The following is a 20,446-nucleotide window of genomic DNA, read 5'->3' as shown; positions in this document are numbered from 1 at the left end:
GATGCTGGGTAGACAACTAGCAGTGCTGACTACTGTGACTTGGAGTGTGTATGGGGGATATTAGTTTCACTGTAATCTTCATTAGCCCTTCATTAGCTCATTCTCCAAGTACCTCACTGATAATAATTGTACTATCTAAATAAAATCCACGAGCTGCTAGATCATCTTCAAGTTCCCGACCTGCCCTCCTACCCAGATCATCTCCCATATGCCCCTTCTATATAGAAATTCTGGGACCATCTCTATCTACTGCCTGGTAGGGACTTCTGAAGCAGTAGCTCAAGTGTTAAAAGCAAACACTAGAAAAAGAAAAAAAAAGTTCGTTTATATAGACCCTCCAGCATATTCATATCCATCACTTTAACACTTTTAAAAATTTTACCTTGTTTATGTTTTGGGAAATTCCAAGGTTTTCCTCAGGGTATAGTCACTTGCCCAAATTGAGATTTTAGGAATATTTTCAAGAATTTTCCAGAAAGCGTTTCCATTTTGGCAGCAGCAACCTTTTCTTTTTTTCTTTCTGTGAGTCAGAAGAGATACTTGTCACATTCCAAATTACTCATTTTCTTTGTGAATTTGCTTGTTGTTGTGGTGACCAGAAAATTTGTCGCTGAGGGAAAAAAGTTTTGTTTTGGAGTGGGGGGGGTGGGGAGAGGGAGGGGAAAGAAGTGGCTTTAAGAAAGGGAGTGGAAATGCATTGACTATTTTGAGTCTTCTACAAAAGGGACAGAGGAGATGAATGCTCTGTTTGGCTCTCAGAGAAAATTTCCCAGGACTTGTGCAATGAAAATAAGTTCACCAGTTGTCTTCTCTTTGTCAATAATATATTCTTTTCCTGTTTGTTTCTTCAAGCACACAACCAAATTAAAATTCAAGATCTGTGATCTTTTTTTTCCTCACTGGATTTGATGAGTGTCTCCTCCTGTAGGGAATTCTTCTGTTCTGAAGCAAAGGAGCCCAATGCACTTGTCCTCAGGTTTTTTTCTTTAGCAAGATAGGCCACTGTAATAATACTTGCATAAGCCATCGCCTCAAGTCAGGAACTAGGAGGGACATTTTAAGCGCTTGTTTGAAGGAGAGAGAAGCAAGATTTTCTTCCCCCTCTGGTTTCATCAAGGATTCTTGTAAAATACAATTTAATTGAAAAAAAAAAAACACAAAAAACTTGAGTTCTTTTCCCTGAAGTGTCATTCCTTCCCCTTAACTGAATTAAGGCTAACAAAACAAAATTATAGCTTTTGCATTCTTACCCCAGCCAAAGAGCTACAGCGATCCTTCTCCGCTTTACTGGAGCCAGTGAGAAGTGGGAGTTAACAGGTCAGACCTGGGCTCCTACAGACCTCTTCAGATTCTGCCTCTGCCACTTCCTAGCAATATGACCTTGGTCTAGTTACTTAATTTCTCTGGAATTCAGACTCCTTGTTTGTAAAGTGGGGATAGTAAGAATACCTATCACACTGGTCCTTGGGGGATGCAAGCACACGGTATCTACGACATCAAATGTGTTCAACCTCAGTGAGATAGATACACACATGTCTATGTTACTATTGCTTGAGTTTTATTGGGAGCATCATCACAAAACTATAGTTTAGCACAGACCGTCTGCACTCTATATCCCAAGGGAGTATAACATCAAATGCAAAACTTCCCTCAATTTCAGTTTCACAAACTTGTATTAATGGGCAGTTGCCTGAGTGATGCCAAATCTCTACTTTTATTCAACTATTCTAGATTCTACACCTAGATTAAACCAGACCATTGAGGAGTACTTAACCAGGGTTATTTATGTGCTATTTTGAGCAGATCAAAAAGAGAGCAGAAGGCGCTTTATCTAGAAGTAGGCAAGGCAAAAGTGGAGGTGTCTAGTGGAGAAGAGAGAGGATTAATGATATTTCAACTTCTCAGTGTTTGAGCATCTATTATAAGGAAGGATATCTGTATATCTGATAAAAAGAGTCTGAGCTGGGAGTGGCTGAGAGGTAAGAGGTAGAAGATAAAATAAAACAGACTTCTGGGGACAGTCACCTACTCCAAAGAGGAGGAAAAGAGGGTATGAAAGTGACCCGAGTGGCATTAATACGTCGTGACAATTACCAAGCAATGTTCATCCAAAACAAGAAGTAAACTGATAAAGAAACAGATAATTTTTCATCCTTATCATTTATCCCTACCTAGTGCACTCTCAATAATAACTTCCCACAAATGAACAAAAGACACAGGAATTCCTGCTATAGACTCACTAGCATTTGAAATGTAAAGGTTTTGGGCGCCTGGGTGGCTCAGTCGTTAAGCGTCTGCCTTCCGCTCAGGTCATGATCCCAGGGTCCTGGGATCGAGCCCCACATCGGGCTCCCTGCTCAGCGGGAAGCCTGCTTCTCCCTCTCCCACTCCCCCTGCTTGTGTTCCTGCTCTCGCTGTGTCTCTCTCTGTCAAATAAATAAATAAAATCTTAAAAAAAAAAATGAAATGTAAAGGTTTTAGAAGATGCTGCTTTATTTTCATCTGTCATCTCTCTTAGTGTTGTTAATGTTGTGTCCCAAATTGAGTATAGAACTTTGAGTTCTACCATTTATATTACAGGCCATTGGAAACAATAATTTTGTCGTTGTCGTGATACTTGTCTCAGTTACCTTTGATCACATTGGATCAAGAATTGAATATTAAAAAAAAAAAACTAAAGCAGTTTCCTTTCTAAGGTGAAGCAGCTCTAGAATGGTGGTTGTATGTATACAGATATTGCTTGGCTGATCACCAGGTTTGGAAGAACGAACTCAGCTGAACTTTCAGTTAATTGAATGGATTCAAACTCATTAAAAATGTTTTAGGCTCTGCAAAAGCCAAAATGTCTTTGCCTCAAGTGTTTTTTCCCTTGGCCTTTAAACCCTGGTGCAGTTTAGGAGAAATTCAATCTGTGTGTTTGTGATTCATTTACACTTAACTCATCCCTGTGTGGTTTCTTAAGAGCTAGTTTGGTGTTCAGTAATCTTTGGAGCCAATTTTTTTTTTCTTGGTACTTGGAAGGTGAATTTTGCACAGAGTAAATGAACTCAAACCCCCAAAGTTTCAGTAAAAGCAAGAAGCTCAGAACCCATAAAGTTCAGGTTGGTTCCACACTCACCAAAAATGTGTCTTCCTCCTGTTCCTGTGGGTTTTCTACACCCCTTCACTTTGGACTTTGCAGAAGTTCTCATATGCATGTCCCTGGATTGATATTTGGCTATGCATTCTTGCATATCTCCCTTTCGCCTCCAGACACAGGAGAGTCTTGCTCTCTAATGCTCTGACTCTACCATTACATTCTTTAATTCAGAATTAACATTTTCCCCTTCCATGCCTCATCTGCCAAGAGCAGAAGTCCTTGATCCCAAACATACTCTCCTCCCATCTTTAAATATGTTTAATTTCACTCTAGAATGAAGCCAAGATTCAGCTCCCCCCAACCCTGCCTCTTCCTAATATACCCTTATGCTTAGAAATTCTTATTTTCTTTCTCAGTATAGGAGTTTTCCCCCCCACTATGATCCTCCTAAATTCTAAACAATTAATCTGAATTGTGTAGGTAATTATGTATTGGATGTATGCTATTCCTCCAGGGGTCAACAGACACAATGCCCGTCTTGCTCATCTTGTGTGAGTTAGGGTGGGTTGACCTCTCAGTTGCCATTGTTCCCTTTTCCTTATGGGAAAAGCCTTGATTTGGGGGTCCCCCCTTCTCTTATGTGACTTAGAAGTGAATCCTGATTGGTCTAAACGAATCACGATGATCCTATCCTTGCTAGAGTTTGATTTAGAAAGGGACGAGACTCCGACGCTGGCCAAAGGGACCTCGGAGCTCAGTCTGCTGGGGGTTTCTGGGATGAATTTCCTCACTCTTAAAAGTGGACCAGCTGGGAAACAGCCTCTCTTTCTTCTGTTGCCTTCTATTGTTGTGCCTACTGGTTGCCATAGCTAGGTGTGACACTTGGAACTGCGTCAGCCTTCCTGGGACCTGCGGAATACCAATTGTGAGGACAACTCTGACACCCTGTGGTCTTCAGAACAGAAAGAAGACGAGAGTCTGGGACTTTGCTGACATTGTTGGACCACCGAATGAACCTGGCCACCGTCACTTAGGAGGACTCGTTATGTGAGCTCCTAACGTTCCTCGTTGTTCAAATCCTTTTGGGCTGGCGTTTCTGTTCCTTGGACCTAAAGGCTTTCTCATGATTCGTTTACTCTCCTGAATGAAATCCACATCACCTTGGCTTGTGAAAATGTTGGTAGTTGTTTCTTGGGATGCCAGGGGCTTCTCGACCCCTCCGTGTTCTTTCCCTCAGCCTTAGCCACTTCCCTCCACCCACATTTTACCGCAGCGGGGGTTGTTCTTTCCCTGCGCCTAGCCCATCTATCTGAAATTTCTTTTCTGCCCCCGGAGCCACTAAATCAGTTCCTCCCTTTAAATCTTATCCTGCAGCAGACCCTTTCTCGTCAACATTTGATTAGCTCCTTGTGATAGCTCGCATGAAGGATGCTCTATAAAAGTGAATTATGCCGTACTATGTTATACTGCTCCGCCCTGGGGCCCAGTAGGAATCATGGGAAACAGATGAGTGCAGAGGTCAGAGGCACAGGCTGCAGAGGAAGCCTGTGGAGGGATGGCAACACTGTGACCCTCTCAGGGACACATGTAAAAGCTCCAGTAGTCTCCAGACTCTCTGAGGTATAAGCTAGAAGTAAAACACTAGTTTATGTGACAGCCGGGGAGCCCCAGGGATGAACCGAGGAGTTTCATCACTATAGATCATAGACTTTTAAATAAGTGTGATATTCCAGAAGCTGAAATATTCTTTGAAAACAAAACACACCGTAAAAGCTCAAGAATGAGGTCTCCCCTGGATGTTTGCCAGGTGAGGCCTTTGTTTCCAGCCCTGACTCCAGGAGGGCCCTTGTGGATGATTTGGGGCAGGTTGAGGAGTCCAGAGAACTAGGTACGAACTTTAATTTGACCTGCAGTGATTTGCTCGAGGGGACCCTCGGCAGCATCCGGAGAACACAGAGGTAGAAGCAGGGTGATACATGACTTTGTGGGGAAGAATTTCCAGGCTCTGATCACAACTCACCCTTACCCTGCTCCTTTCTGTGCCTCTCCTTGTTGCATGTTGTTTCCAGCTCACTCTACTCTGCATTTTCTGACAATAGTTGCCTTTCCTACCTGTCCCCATTCGGTCACTTTGCTTCCTCTCCTGGAATGCTCAAGTCCAGCAACTCCCTTTTGGCTTCTCCTTGTCCTCTTGCAAGCTTCAGACCACATGCCATTTCTTTGGCCTGAAACTCGAGTCCCTGGTTCTCTCGAGAGGAAGCTTTGGAGTCGTATTTGGCCTTGCATCTGTCTCTCCTGGACTGTATGGGGATGGACTGTGTGAGTCTCTGTTTCCTCCTGTAATGATGAGGGCTAATGGTATTTCAGGACTGCAGTGAGAATCTGTGCCTGGCACATAGTAAGTGCTCAAAAATCTTAGCATATTTTCTTCTGTTCTCTTCTTGACTTGAAGTGATTTATTTCTTCTTTTGAACCTCCCCTGCAACATATTTGAAACTGTGCTTGAAATTCCATTTTAAAACATTTATTTGTTTATAAGATACCGGTATATATGTAGGAGTTATTTGCTGCCCATACGTTTTATGTATGAGAAGTGAGATGGAGGGTCAAGATGCTCGAGGGTGGAGACAGAAAGGCCAGAGTTATTCTGGAATTTATTTTCCCTTGAGTCATTCCATTTTCCCTTTACCTATTCCTTTAAGCCACGATGACCATGTGAGTGCATGTGAGTGCAGACCCGGGAGGAGAATCTTTTGGGCATCTGATCTTTACACAGCAAACTTTCTGAACTCTACTACCTTGAACCCTACCTTCCCCCGGTCTTTTCCTTCACTCTTCTGGCTTCTTTTCTTGTTCCTGGCCTGGAGCCAGCTCCTTGATCTTGTGTTGTGTTCTACTTTTCTGGTTTTATCCCCACATGATCTCTTGAACATGGCTCTGTACTTTCACCTAGACTCTGCCTCCTTCTCCCCGGGACTCTAACAGTCCTGCCTGATCCTGATTGAGCTGCCAGAACCTAACCCTGATGCAAGCCTCACTCCCTGCAAGTCAACACCGGGCAATAGAACTTTCCTTTTGGAATAACTAGGTACTTAAAGAATTACCCCTTTTAAAGTTCATTTACAAATATAATAGAACCTTGCTCTAGACCATGCCATGATCAGTGCCTGCTTTTTTCAGACTGGACATTTTCCAAATGAATATACTATTTCCCATTTACCTCAACCTTTCCCTGAAGTGTGATTTGTTTTGTAGATTTAGAAAGGTAAAAAGATTAAAGTAGAAGGTTTTGCTAATTGTGTCACCAGTTTTCTGTCATCTCAGACCATTTTGAAGTCTCATCTCGATGGCATCGTGTTGCTTCCTCTTTTGCTGTGTTCACTGGATTCTTGATTGTAGAAACCAGCCCTCTCTGTTCCAGGGTTAGGCAAATATGGATTTTGACCACCCAATTTCTCTTTTGGGAAGGCCCATCAAGGCCAAGTGTGAGAGGTGGTATGCTGTTTATCATGATCTTGGGTCTTTAAAGCCACACATACACCCTACAATGATGTGGGTTACAGCCAATAAGGGAAGCAGATTTGGGAATACAACACACATGATATTGTTTCAGTACAGATTTGAAGTGAATTTTGGGGAGGCTTAATTCCTTAATTTTTCTAGTGTTATAGTCCCAGGTCACTCATCCCAAACATGTGCAACTTAGAATCCTCTATGACTGGGGCACCTGGGTGGCTCAGTTGGTTAAGACTCTGTCTTCGGCTCTGGTCATGATCTCAGGATCCTGGGATCGAGCCCCTGCATCGGGCTCCTTGCTTGGTGGGGAGCTTGCTTCTCCCTCTCCTTCTGCTGCTCCCCCTGTTTGTGCTCTCTCTCTCCCTCCCACTCTCTCTCTCAAATAAATAAAATCTTTAAAAAAAAGTCCTCTATGACTGAATCTCAGGAGTGCTTCTCTTTTTGGCTTCTCTGATTAAAAATGTCAAGTTAAGTTTCAGGCAATGATTTCTGTTACCAGAATTATCTAAAGGTTGATTTGGTTAGTAGATTCTTGTCCTCTTGGTACATTACCCTTTCTTGCTTTGATCCTGCTTGGATAGACTCAAAGAAAAACTACTCAAAATGGACACTTTCATACTCTACCTAAACTTCAGATGTATTATTTTGCCGGAACTTCTGTGAAAATATTCCCTTCCTAAGGGCCACCAAGGCTTTCTCTCTGCTCACTTGCTTTCTTCTTTGCCATCTGTAGGTATGGATGAAGTGACAGAAACAGCAATCACTCAAGCTTCCCTTGCCTTGCTCCCACCTATTGGTACAAGGCCCTAGGTTTCCAGTTTCCAGCAATATTCTTCTAAGTATCTCTGGGAGTCCCCAGAGAGGATCTCACAGGTGCTCACAAGCAAACCCCTCCCATCCTGCCAGGCAGTGCTGTGAGCCATTTGTCACCACGGACCTCTGACAGGTTCTGTGCTGCACCTGCTGGACACCATGTCTGCTATGGGGTGGGGTGGGGGACTTCCTGGCCCTGCAGGCTCCATGGACACCCCTGCTCCTCCCCACTCTCAGCACCATCTCTTGGGGATGTCTGCTGAGCACCAGTGGCTCTCACTGCAGGGAAACAGTGAAGCCCTAGACGTTTGGTTTTAAACTAGGGAGGAATCTGCCTCTATGATACATTCCGTCACATGGAGTCCTGAAGGGAGGGAGGATGCTGCTTATGGAATTTTTTTTTTGTTTGTTTATGGAATTTAAAAAAAATGAATGGTTCTTTCAATATTTATTCATGATCTCCAAACCCAATAGGTAGCTGGACTGGAAGACAAATTTAAGTGACAGACCCAGAATTGTTACTGCCTTGACACAAAAGCCTTTCTTCTTGCTCAATCTTCCCATGCCTGTCTTCTTGATCTCACAACTAAGTTTGTTGTCCCAGTCATCAGTTCTGCAGTGGACAAGGTCATCTTCAAACACACAGAAAGCCTGGCTCAAAATGACTAAGTGATGAGGAAAAGTTCTTACTTCACATAAGAAGCAGCCTGGTAGTCAGGGAGCTCTAGGGCTGGTGAATGCAAAGACCCAGGTTCTTTCCATCTTCTTGCTCTGCCACCTTGAGCATGTCAGCTCTGTTCTCAGATGGATTCCTTTCATGGTTGCAAGGTGGTTAGGATGCTTACAGTTACCAGACCTAGAGGAAGAAGGGGCTGCTTCCCCCTACGTGCCTCTTTTCTCCCCCCTTCCTTCCTCCCTCCCTCCCTTCCTCCCTCACTCCCTGCCTCCCTCCCTTCCTTCCTTCCTTCCTTTTCTCTTTCTTTTCTTTTTATTCCAGCAAGGTAGTATTTCTCAGACCTTCCTCTCCTATCAGCTGACTTCTCTCATCTCATTGGCTAGAATCGCTGCAGCTAATGCTTGCTGCAAAAACGACTTCCTAGCAAGGGGAACGGGATTAGCATGCATAGTTTAAGAAAGCACAAGGCTGTGTGTACTGTGTGGATCACCCAAAGAAAATCTGGGGTTAGAAGGTAAATAACCGGCCAAGTGCTACACTTGGGTGTGAGCAGATGTGATTGAATACTATGCTTTAAATGAGAACAAACAAAATGACCAAAAAAGATGGTCCGTCTTTCCTGTACTCAACGGTTATAGCTAACTTATAAATTACAGTGGGTGTCTTGCTTGCAAGGAAACAGAGACCTTCAGGGGCTTGAAAAGAAAGCGTCCCACCTCCTGTGAGTCTCGTAAGGGGCTTAGCTCCAGGACAGGAAGCAGGGCACTCCGGAAGATCTGGGGGTGGTGGGTAGGGACCAGGAAGTGTGTGGAGGCCACCAGGCTCCTGGAGGCCTTGTAAACCTACCCCCCAGCCTTGCTGAATGAGAACCAGGATTCCGTGGGGAGGGGATGGAAGCCGATGTACCAGGAGAAGAGGAAATGCTAAGTGAGCAGAGCAGGAACGGGCTCTGAGGCCCGAGGTGGTTTTTATTATTTATTTTTGGTTTATTTTCAGGAAGCTCAGGGAATTCTTGTGCCTGAAAGCAGTATTTCTTGTACTGGAAAACAACTTTCTAGGATGTACTAAATATTTCTCAAGGCTTGGTTCTCTCTTCCCTACCTGTGCATGTCCACTCCAAGGAAAGTGTTACCTTCTCCTTACCTCAAACTCCCGCTTTCAATACTTGATAGACTTGGTAGACTAGATCTGAGTTCTGTTTTCTATAAACTCACTGAAGAGTTTTGAAATTCACATGGTCTCTGCACATCAGGAGTTTTGCAATTTCTTTGAAAATAGAACATGCTTAGGGGCGCCTGGCAGTCTCAGCCATTAAGCGTCTGCCTTCGGCTCAGGTCGTGATCCCAGGGTCCTGGGATCGAGCCCTGCATCAGGCTCCCTGCTCCGTGGAGGCCTATTTCTCCCTTTCCCACTCCCCCGGCTTGTGTTCCCTCTTTTGCTGTGTCTCTCTCTGTCAAATAAATAAATAAAATCTTAAAAAAAAAAGAAAATAGGACGTGTTTACGTGAAAAATAACTATACTGAGCCAACCAGCTGAAACCCATGAGTTAGTTTTTGACTAGTCTTCCCAGAGCTCAGGGAGAATGGTGACAATGTGATAATTATGCTTTGGGACATAAAACAGTATGGGCTTTGATGTACAACAAACAAACAAAGCAGAAAATCAGATTTGAATCTTGGCTTTACCCTGTTCTCACCACATGACATTTAGAGTTGATGAAATTTGAGACTCAGTAGTCCTCATTTGTAAAGTGGGAATTATTAATACCTACTCCTCCCCATTGCCTCTATATGTCCACAGTGGGCAATATGTGTCGCTCGTTCTCGTTCCCCACCAAATAAATGTTCCCATGTCTGAACATACAATTGGGGAAAGAACCCACTCAATTTATTGAACAGTTGCAAAGAAATCTGTGACCCAAAGATTTATATAAGATTTCATATATATATGTATATATATATGAAAAGAATATAATTAGATATTCATATATAATGTAAATATTAACATGGAGAGTTTTAGGATTTATTACATCCCGAGTTTTGAATCATGGAGTCAGAATTTTATAGCTGAAAGAGGCTTATCCTTCTCCAAGCCATTCTTACTCGGCAGCAAGTGTGGTCTTTCTAAAACTCTGATCATGTCATCTCCCTGCTTTAACCCTGAAATGGATTCTTATTTTGCTCTATAGAAACAGGAACCTGTTTCTCTTGTTACTATTCTGGTAACCCCAGAGCCTAGGAAAAAATGCCTGCCTCATAGTGAGATCGATAAATAGTTTCTGAAGAAATGAATCAAGTTGAAACTCTTTTTGGTGACATACGAGGCCGCTGCTGATGGGCCCCTGCCTCCCTGTGCATCTCCTATATGCCCACTCCCAGCTGCCTTTGCACAAACCGGACATGGTAAGCAAGTTGTAGTTTCCTAAGGGACCATGGTGGCCCCTGGCAGGCCTTTGCCCTCACTGTTCGATCTGCCTGGGTCACTGCTCCTGCTCCCCCTTTGCATATGCACACTTTGCCTTTGGTTTTTTTCTGCCTCTGCTTTAGACACCACTCTCTCTACAGTGTACCCCTCTCCTGTACCCTGCAAGTGAATTTTGCGCTTCTATTTCATTCTCTATTTACCTTTTTATAACAGTTATCACACTGCATTAAAGTAGTTTGTCCTCTTAACTATCTCTTTTAGTAGACTGGAAACCACCCGAGGGCCAAGACTGTGTGTTACTAATGAATATTTACTGAATCAATCAGTCAATCTTCTAGCCCAACCCCTTTATTTTCTTCTCAAGGAAGCTGAAGGCCAGACAAGTTAGTGACCTGTCTGATGCCACCAGCATTTGGGCATCATGGAAGCTGGGCCCTGAATTCTTTCTCAGCTGCCCAATGGTTTCTTGGCTGGCTTGCTCTAATACTCAGCTAACATTGTTCCAATAACTACATAATAATTGTAATTTAACATTTGAAAACTGGGGATAGGAACTCAAATAATTATATAATTAATTCAAAAGACAGATACAAAGATTTTTTTTTTTAAATCCTCTATTATTTTAAATTACCCACACCATTGTTTTCCTCTGTTCTCCTGGAGCTGTTGAAAGAATGTGACATAATAGTGTGCTCACTGTCGGAAGCCTGGGTTTCTGTATGACAGCCAGGATGTAACTCCATTCTGGCAAAATCTGATGTTATCACTCAGGTTTTTGTTGCACTGAAGTTAGGACATCTTCTTCTGGGAGGATCTGGTGGAAAAAAACATCCAGATATCAGATCCGTCTCTTCAGCAGTGCCAACTAACAGGACTCTCAATTAAAATGAGAACAAAGGAAACATGGGATGGTAAAAAAAAAGCAGAAGCTTTGAAACCCCAAAACCCTTGTTGAATCCTACTTTACCACTTTGCAAACTGGGGCATAGTATTTTCTCTGAGCATTTGCTTCCTCATCTGTAAAATGGGGCTAACCGGGAAGATAACTTAAGGTAAAGAGCCTGGCTCAGTGTCTGGCTATGGGCTCTTTCCCAGTTCAGATATTCCTGCAGCGCAGAGATCATCCTAGTGCCTGGCTTGAGAACCTAGTAGGTGCTCAGTAATGCTGGATGATTAATGATTGTGAAGGAGATATAGAATAGCTACATTCTTGCTTCAAAGAATCTGAGGTTACTCTGTCTCTTCCTGTCTGTTTCTTATTGGGATGTGTGTTGGGATGTCTTTGCTCATGTCTTTTAGGCATAATCTTTATATATGTATACTGCAGAAAGAACTGCAGTCTGATTATGCTTGTTACAGTGACTGGGGGAAGACAGATCTTTGTAAAAAGGGCTCAAAGAATCTCTCTCAACAGAAATTGCATTTTGCCATCTTTGCTTGCTCAGATGACTGAATTGGATTAGTCCAAATTGTGTAAGACTGTTGAATCACAGACCTGTACCTCTGAAACAAATAAAACGTTATATGTTAAAAAGAAGAAGAAGAAGAAGAGAGCAGGAGGGGAAGAGTGAAGGGGGGGAAATCGGAGGGGGAGACAAACCATGAGAGACTATGGACTCTGAGAAACAAACTGAGGGTTCTAGAGGGGAGGGGGTGGGGGGATGGGTTAGCCTGGTGATGGGTATTAAAGAGGGCACGTTCTGCGTGGAGCACTGGGTGTTATGCACAAACAATGAATCATGGAACACTACATCAAAAACTAATGATGTACTGTATGGTGATTAACATAACATAATAAAAAAAAGTAAAGAAAAAAAATGAAAACAAAGAGAAAAACTTTTATGAAGTGACTGGCAGAGTCATTTTGGAGCCAGGTCCAAAATTCAGAAAAGTTCAGCTGAATGTTGATTAGGAATTCATGGAGATCTCGAGAAAGTGGCTATATAACCCTTCAGATCATTTTCTCAAAGTACCTATAAGATGTCCCTTAAGGAAAAGTATTAACACTGACTTGTTGTCTCACTACTCCAATCCATACCACTTTCTCCTTAGGCTGACACCTACTGCTTTTTGAATGTACATTCCTAGCATTTAATTATGTACTGTCTTGGGTACCTGGGTGGCTCAGTCCTTAAGCATCTGCCTTCAGCTCAGATCATGATCCCAGGGTCCTGGGATCGAGCCCCACAACGGGCTCCCTGCTCGGCGGGAAGCCTGCTTCTCCCTCTCCCGCTCCCCCTGCTTGTGTTCCTGCTCTCGCTCTCTCTCTCTCTGTCAAATAAACAAATAAATCTTAAAATTAATAATTATGTACTATCTTGTCTCTGTCCTTTGAAATGAGATTGTAAGCTTCTTGAGACTGAGGACCAGGTCTGTATGTTGAGGCAATACTGGGACTTCAAAGGAGAGCAAAATACAATTGTTCATCAACTGTGTGACTCACATGGCATCTCCTCTGGTTTTTCAGCAACTTGAGAGCAGGTATTCTCCCCGTATTTCAGATGGGGAGAAAAAGACAAGCTCAAAGCCTTGAGTTGGAATTACCGTGAAAATCTTACCTCTTACCTTTTGGCAAACAGCTATTGTTCTAGGCCATTCCCTTGGCAGGATTCTTTTGGGAAATGTAGGAGGCATTATAATTTTAAGCCAAAAAATGTGAATTCTGATTTGTTTCTTCTCATTTTAAAAAATGAATGTGGAAAGGGACACTTCTGATAAGCAATGAGACAAAGATATAATATCAGGTGAGGGAATGAGGTGCAGAAAAACCAGAATCGTTTAGCAAATGGATTGAAGCTAGCCAGAATTTCACTACATTTTAAAACTTGAGCCCAACAGAACACAAAGGGATGTGTGTCTTACCATGTCTTTAGTGAAGGCCATTTAACACTGGGAAGGTTTCCAGCAGTGTATTTCTATAACAGCAACCCCTTCTTACAACGTTTGGGGCTTGCCACTTGGAAAACCAATACTGTTTGGTGTCTACTGAAGTTGCACATTTGTTCTCTGTAAAATGTATGTGGGATGACCATATAAATTATCCTCCATACTGGGACATCTTTTTTTTTTTTTTTTTTTTTTTTTTAAGAGAAAGGGAGAGCCATTAATTGCACTATGGCAATAGGTAGAAATTGGGACTATCCCAAGAAAACTGTGATGACAGAAAGTGACAGTTATAGCAGAGATTTGCATAGTCTATTTACAGAAATAGTTATTTTATATATTTTGTGGACTTAAAAGAATAGGTAATTAAGGTGTTCAGCCCGCCATGGCGATGGAATCATCTACACACCCTCAATTAGTCTCTTTTGTAACTTAGGTCTTTCATTTGCAGGTCAGCTCCATGCATTAGCCCATTCCGATGCAAGGGTCACTACTGGCCTGCTCAGAAATTGAACCCATAATCTTGCTCTCATCAGTTGAGTTTGTAACCAGCTTTAGATTCTGCAGGGCCCTATCAAGGGGTCATATGCTAGACTAGGAGATCAAAGCAAAAATGTAGAGGGTTCTGGGCTTTTCTGTAAGGACCCAGATTCTAGTCCTGTCTTTATCAGTAACTAACTGTGATTTTTGGCAAGTCACGTAACCTCTCTGTGTTTTGGTTTCCTTATCTCTAAAATGGGGTAATAGTATCTGATGTGCAGACCTCAAAGGTTTGTTGGGAGGATCCAGCGAGGTGATATAAGCAGAAGCCTTCTGGAAAGTGCTATGCATATGTGAAGTGTTATCATTATAGGAGAGAAGGGGGGACATGAGATGTAAGGGAAAAACAGGGCTTTCAACTCTAGCTGGCCTTGTAGATTAGGCTTATGCAAACAAATGATGAAAATAAGGCCACGGGAGAGGCATAATATTCTCTTTTATGAATAGGACTTGGAGGGAGAGAAAAGTAAGGACAAAGAATGTAGCCAGTGAGACTCAGGGAAGATAGGGAGGGATGGCTTATATATGGTCTTCCCATATCACTGTTTTCCCCAAAGCCTGGCAAGACCTCATCAAAAATGAACATGTTGAAGATGAAATGTTAGACAGCTGGGTTCCCAGGCTGTGAGGGCACATTCTCTCATTCCTGATTGAGAGGGTTGGCTTTATTTTGCAATCCAGTAGGAATCAGAATTTCATACTTGGCTTTTTTATTCTTGTTGACTTTTTGTCAAGATTAAACAAAATCATTTATATAAACTTGCTTTATGAACTATAAATTATAGTAAAAAATAGTAACTTTATGGGATGAGTCTATTGATATGAGTTATTATTATGGTAAGAATCATGGGTTTTTTCTTCAAAATGATTATAACTTTTAAAAAAATTTAAAAAGTCAAATGTGCTTATAAAAATTTAGATATAGGCATAATGAAGGAAATAAAAAATCACACCTCATCCTGCCACAATGGACAATATTTTGGTGGATGGTCTTTCAGACGTTTTTGATATTTGTGTAACATTTTCTAAAAAACCAAAATGGAATCTTTAGTTTGTCATTCATTTTTAAATTTGTTCGTGGTAAGTTATATATTAGTAGATAGAATGCTAATAACATAAACACCATGTCTTTTTTTAATGTGGTTTATACTTTCCTGGGGGAATACAGACAAATAAATGATTTTGTTTCAAAGATTTTATTTATTTATTTGTCAGAGAGAGAGAGCGAGAGAGAGCACAAGCAGGGGGAGCGGCAGAGGCAGAGGGAGAAGCACGCTCCCACTGAGCAGGGAGCCCGATGCGGGACTCGATCCCAGGACCCTGGGATCATGACCTGAGATGAAAGCAGACACTCAACTGACTGAGCCACGCAGGGTTCCCTAAACAAATGATTATAATGAAATGTGAAGCATGCGGTAATGGGGAAGCAACAGGTGCTTTGTGGGAGCATCTCTCCTAGGCTTAGGGAGTCAGGAGAGGCTTCCTGGAGGAAGAGATATTTGAGACCAAAAAGGTGACGGACGGGAGTTAGCCAGACTGCATCGGATGTTGTGGTGTGCCATCTAGGGACCTCCTCAGGAACTGGGACACTCATTCCCCTGCTGGCAACAGTGTTGTCCTCCCATGGTTCTTAGCTGAGGTCCTGCCCTAGAAATTGCCCTTTGCTGAAGGAAGCCTCTTGCTCAAGATTATCTCTATCTCCAGGGGCAATTGGGGTAAAAGTTCAACCTTCTTGCCTTAATGTGGACATCTCTGAAGGGCCATCTCAGTTCCAGAGCTCTTCCTGGGATCAGTGGAGGCCTCAGTTGAACTTGTATTGTAGTTCAGTTTTTCCTTCTGCCCAATCCTGCATCCCTCTCTTCACAGGTATTGTTCCTGAGAACACTTCACAGTAAAATCCTGCACATACATCAGCTCTCCCCTTGACACAGGCAAAGAGTGGTAGTGATGGTGTGAATGCAGGGAAGGTGTTACTAAAAGGTGGAACAGCTTGTGCAAGGCCTAGAGGTGTTGGAGGAGTTAAATTTTTATTTTTTTATTTTTTATTTTTTTACAAAGACTGCAAAGTAGCAAGTGAAGTCAGTAAAGAGACACGGTTCCAAAGAGGGAGTCAAGCTCTTGTCAGCCACATCAAGGAGGTGGGGAGATTGGACTTTATCCCAAGGCCATTGGGAAGCCCTATGAGATAGTAAATCACAGGAGACAGACATGATCTGATTTTCTAATTCGTATTTTAGAAAGATCATTTTGGCTGCCATGTGGCACTATTAATTAAAACTCTCATCATCGATCACTGTATTTTTTTATTAGAACGTTGGAGCGATTTGTGACCTCCTTCTGCACTTTACATCTTTACAGAATGGATGGCAAATCATATGTCCCCCGGGAAAGTCATGTAATGAACACCAGTACTGTAGCAGTTTTGTGGGACCTTTCAAACTCGAAGGGATTCAATCAGAGTTCTTGGATCTTTTTTTTTAACCCTGATTCACACTGTTTTAAATATTTATTGAGCACCAACTACATGCCAGAATGAAAGGTGCTATTATTGCTGTGTGGGATCAAGGACAAAAGCTCCAGTTAGGAGACCATGACTGTCTTGTTCATTGCTCTACACTGCAGTGCCTGGCAAACAGTGAGTGCTCAATAAATGAACAGGTAGAATGAAGAGACTTAGAGAGATGGGCAAATTACTTGGTCCTCATGACCACAAAATGAGAACAATAGTAGCTTCTATCTGTCAAGGTCGTTGGGAGCAGTAACTAAGATAATGCAGGTAAAACACCTACTTTGCTTAGTATACACCATAAATCATATTTACTCAAATAGTTCTAAGATTGTTTGCTATTCCCAATATTGATAGAAAGAACTAAGAACTTAACCGATGACAATCAAACTTCTGACATCTATTTCTCTATTGTCCTCTAGATCCTATAATATCACTTCAAGAGAAACATGTGATTTATAACCAGGTTAAAAAGAAACATTCACTCAGGTTACTCAACAGATATTTTCTGAGGGCATCCAAAGTGCCAGGCATGAGTCATGCAGTGGTGAACAGAATAGACAAAGTCCCTGTTTTCATGGAGTTTATAATCTAGAAGGGAGACACTAAACAAAGAAAATCTCATTATATTATAATCCAGTCTGTCATTAGAGAGAATAATAGAAGCTAATTTAATAATAGAAAGGCAAGTCTTCTCTGAAGAAGTGACCTTTAATCTGGGAACTAAGAGTGGGAGTTTTATTAAGAATAGGAGATAAAGCATTCCAGACAGCAGGAAAATCCTGTGCGAAGGCCCTGGGGTAGGAAAAAAACTTTGGCCCTTTGGAAGGATGGAGAGAAAGCCAGTGTGGCAGAGTGGAGGGAGATGAAACTAGAAAGGAGGCAAGGCAAATCTTGAGGGACAGTGGTTGCCACATGGCCTTCCTTTATCCAGACTAAAGGATACATAAACTGCCTGAACTCTGACTGCTCTCTGGCTCTATCAGAGCAGTCCAGGATGCCTGTGAAATAGGAGGGCAGACTAACTGTGGTCTGAACAGTCATATTGAAGCCTTGGGAAAAGTTGGTTCATTTTCCCCCCTTCTGGTCATCACGATAAATGAAAAGCACGTAACAAAGAAACCTAGCTGTTTGTTGAGAATGTTTATATATTTGCAGATATACATTGCATATATTTCTAACTACATTTCTATCCCCATCAAAGTAGAACTATTAGAAAGCCTTTTTTTTCCTACTTCTTGTTTTCTTGGATGTGATTCTTCCAGTGGAAACAATCAGTGGGAGTAAGGAACAATTTAGAATAGAGATGCTGCGGTGGTTTCCCAGGAGAGGTAGGAGAATTTTGGGTGTCGTAAGTGTTTGGGTGGTGGCTTATGCCCTGAATTTGCCCAGAGAAGCCTCCATTTTCCCTCTTAGTGATTAGAACAACCTGTGTTCAGGAATACAGTATTTAAACAGAGAGATTGGCATTGCTATCTTCCAGGATGGTGAAGGCTTAATTAACATTTGAAAATGCTTTGAGATCTTTGGATAAAAGTGTTCTGGCAGCATGCAGTGTTATTATCTTTGGAGGGATATAGGTCATGTGACACAGGAAGTGGCTTTGAAGGAAAAGAAAACCTTTCATCAGGCGAACTCCTTGGGGTGGTTTGAGCCTGTTTTGAGTGACTCAACATGCCCGTGTCATCTCTCTCTAGACCATGAATGAAAGGAATAACTTGGCCTACAGCTTAGCAACTGCCACCATCATTAACTGCAAGAATTAGGTAAGATTGCACGTTAAACATATTACAAATTATGCAGAATCCTAAAGCATTTAGAGCAGCTGCCCCTTAATAAGCAATGAATAAATATTAGCTATTACTATTATTGTTGTTCTCATGCATGTAGTTTAAGATGTCTGGATCTGTTTTCTCTGAACTTAATGCCTTTTAACCAAAGAGTTCGATGTTCTTCAGTGATAAACTAATCTAGATTTCATTTTAAAGACTTGGTAAAGAGCAAAATAAATGTAAATCATTACTGTTGAGGTCCTACTGTGAGAACCACAGATAAGGCACCTTCAGTGCCTAACACCCTTCCTGGCAGGTAACATGAGATCAATGTTGGATACTTAGTCCTTCCCTTTTCAACAAGAAGGGCTCAAAACAGAAATTGGGTTTCCTAACTTCTACTTCCCTGATGATTCCTCAGGGTCTTCACTGGATAGGTTTTCAAATAGAATATTTAAAAGTAGTTGCAATTTATTTAAGGGTAGAAGTGCAGAAAGATTTCATCCTGTTCCTTCCACCAGCTTTAATGTCTTCATAATACTTCCTGGAAATGTAGATGTCAGGACACGGGTGGGGAGTGGGGAATAGGAATATGGTTCACTTGAGAAAAGTATATTTTTGAGCAATATATATGTCAAACCAAACTTGCCCATGTGTATTTGTGAAATTAATTTTGCTGGCTAGATGACCAGAGGTTTGTTTTGTTCTGTTTTTTAAATGCACACCTGCCTCAAATATGATATTCTGAACAAAGAAAAGGTGTATTGGGAAGTGGCACAGGAAGAGGAGAGAGAGAAAGAGTAAAGGGTGTACGTCAGATGCTATAAACAAAGAGAGAAAGGGGTGAGGTCGGAGGAAGGGCCCCTCAGGGCATGCTGGGAAGATGGGTGGCCTAGGGCATGCCGGGATAGAGAGCTCACCCAAGGCATGCCGGGAAGGGTTCCAGGACCTTTAGCTGCATCTGTGGGTGGGGAAGTCCCCTTTAGGCGCGGGTCCACGGTACAGTGGCGGCAGACTCCAAGCCAACCTAATTAAAAGCTCATTACACCAGAGTATCCCCATGAAGAGGGGGACCCACGTGCAAATCCCTCGGAGCAGGCGCTCTCTCTGCCTCCCATTTGGGAATTCCAGCCCCAGCCCCAGGGCCTGGGCACTCCGGCCAAGGTAAAGTGCTCTCCCCGTCTGTGACCATCAGGTACAGTTTCTTTCGGGATTATTTCACATTCCAGTAAATGAGTTTTATCCGCTCTGAAACAGTTTAACAAAGAAAGCTCTCTGGTCATCACATGGGTAAAATAACAAGAGATAAAAGAACGTGTACTTCACCTAATCAGAAACAAATAACTAAATCTGTCTGAAAATGCAGCCTTTCCTGTCCCGTCCTCCTTTCCATTTCTCTTTCACTGGTGGGATTTTGAAATTACAATTCTATAGGCGGACTGTGGTACCGGTGTTCCTCTCCTTGTGTTTTATATCATTGTTGCCGACCTTGACAGAAAATCTCAAAACTTAAGTATAAAGTTGGTAAATGATACTATTGTTTGGGAGGTGGGGTAGAGATGGGGTGGGAGCAGAGGGTTTATCTAAGGAGGAAAAAAAAAAAAGGAAAATGCCCGCTAACCAGGCTCAAATGAACTGAAATGGATCAAAGTAAACAGAGACATCTAAAAGCTTTTGTAAGTTAAAAGTGGCTATCTGTTGCAGGTCTTGCCTCATTAACTGCTGATTGAAGCTCTGCTTGGCCCTCTGGGATACCTAACACCCCAGGCCTATCACCAGATGAACCCCCAGTTAGGCGCTTTTGCCTTTGCCTGTGTTGCTTTGTACAGCTCCTTGACCTCAACCTTCTTACAAATGTTTATCCTTCTACCAGACAAAGTGAGTAAAGGTTTGTCCTTGAGAATCTTGCTGGGAATTTCACTTCCAGCCAATGAGGAATTCCCAGAAAAGAGAAATGGAACGCACAGTTGTGGTATCTAGGGAGACCGGTGTTCTGAAAAGTAGACATGCAGCTCTGGTGTTTTAAATAGAGCCTCTGCCCAAGAATATGTAGGGGAAGGAGTCCACAGTGCATCTTTCCCTTGGGTGTTGGCCTCATCTCCATATGTGAATGGTGAAAGTGACGATGAGGCCATATGCTTGAAGATAGAGATATCTCTTGGCTCCCATGGTCACCGTCCTTTACCAGGCCATTCAGCTGGGACAGGGAGCTGAAACTGACAGGGCTGTCTAGGGG

At 42.4% G+C, this 20,446-nt stretch overlaps 1 long non-coding RNA gene across 1 annotated transcript in view; it reads left to right on the top strand.

Moving 5' to 3' along the window:
- The window catches only part of LOC141373166 (uncharacterized), a 67,038-nt gene extending 46,966 nt beyond the window's left edge, over positions 1-20,072 (top strand). The window contains exons 2-3 of the long non-coding RNA XR_012378867.1: positions 18,136-18,204; positions 19,915-20,072. This is a non-coding gene — a long non-coding RNA (uncharacterized lncRNA). The remainder of the gene's footprint in view (positions 1-18,135; positions 18,205-19,914) is intronic.
- The last annotated feature ends 374 nt before the right edge of the window (positions 20,073-20,446 follow it).

This window comes from Callorhinus ursinus, unplaced genomic scaffold (assembly GCF_003265705.2).
Source record: "Callorhinus ursinus isolate GAN/ISIS: 27379988/994484 unplaced genomic scaffold, GSC_fseal_2.0 scaffold8, whole genome shotgun sequence".
NCBI classification, from domain to species: Eukaryota; Metazoa; Chordata; class Mammalia; order Carnivora; family Otariidae; genus Callorhinus; species Callorhinus ursinus.
This window is presented reverse-complemented; position numbering and strand designations above follow the sequence as displayed.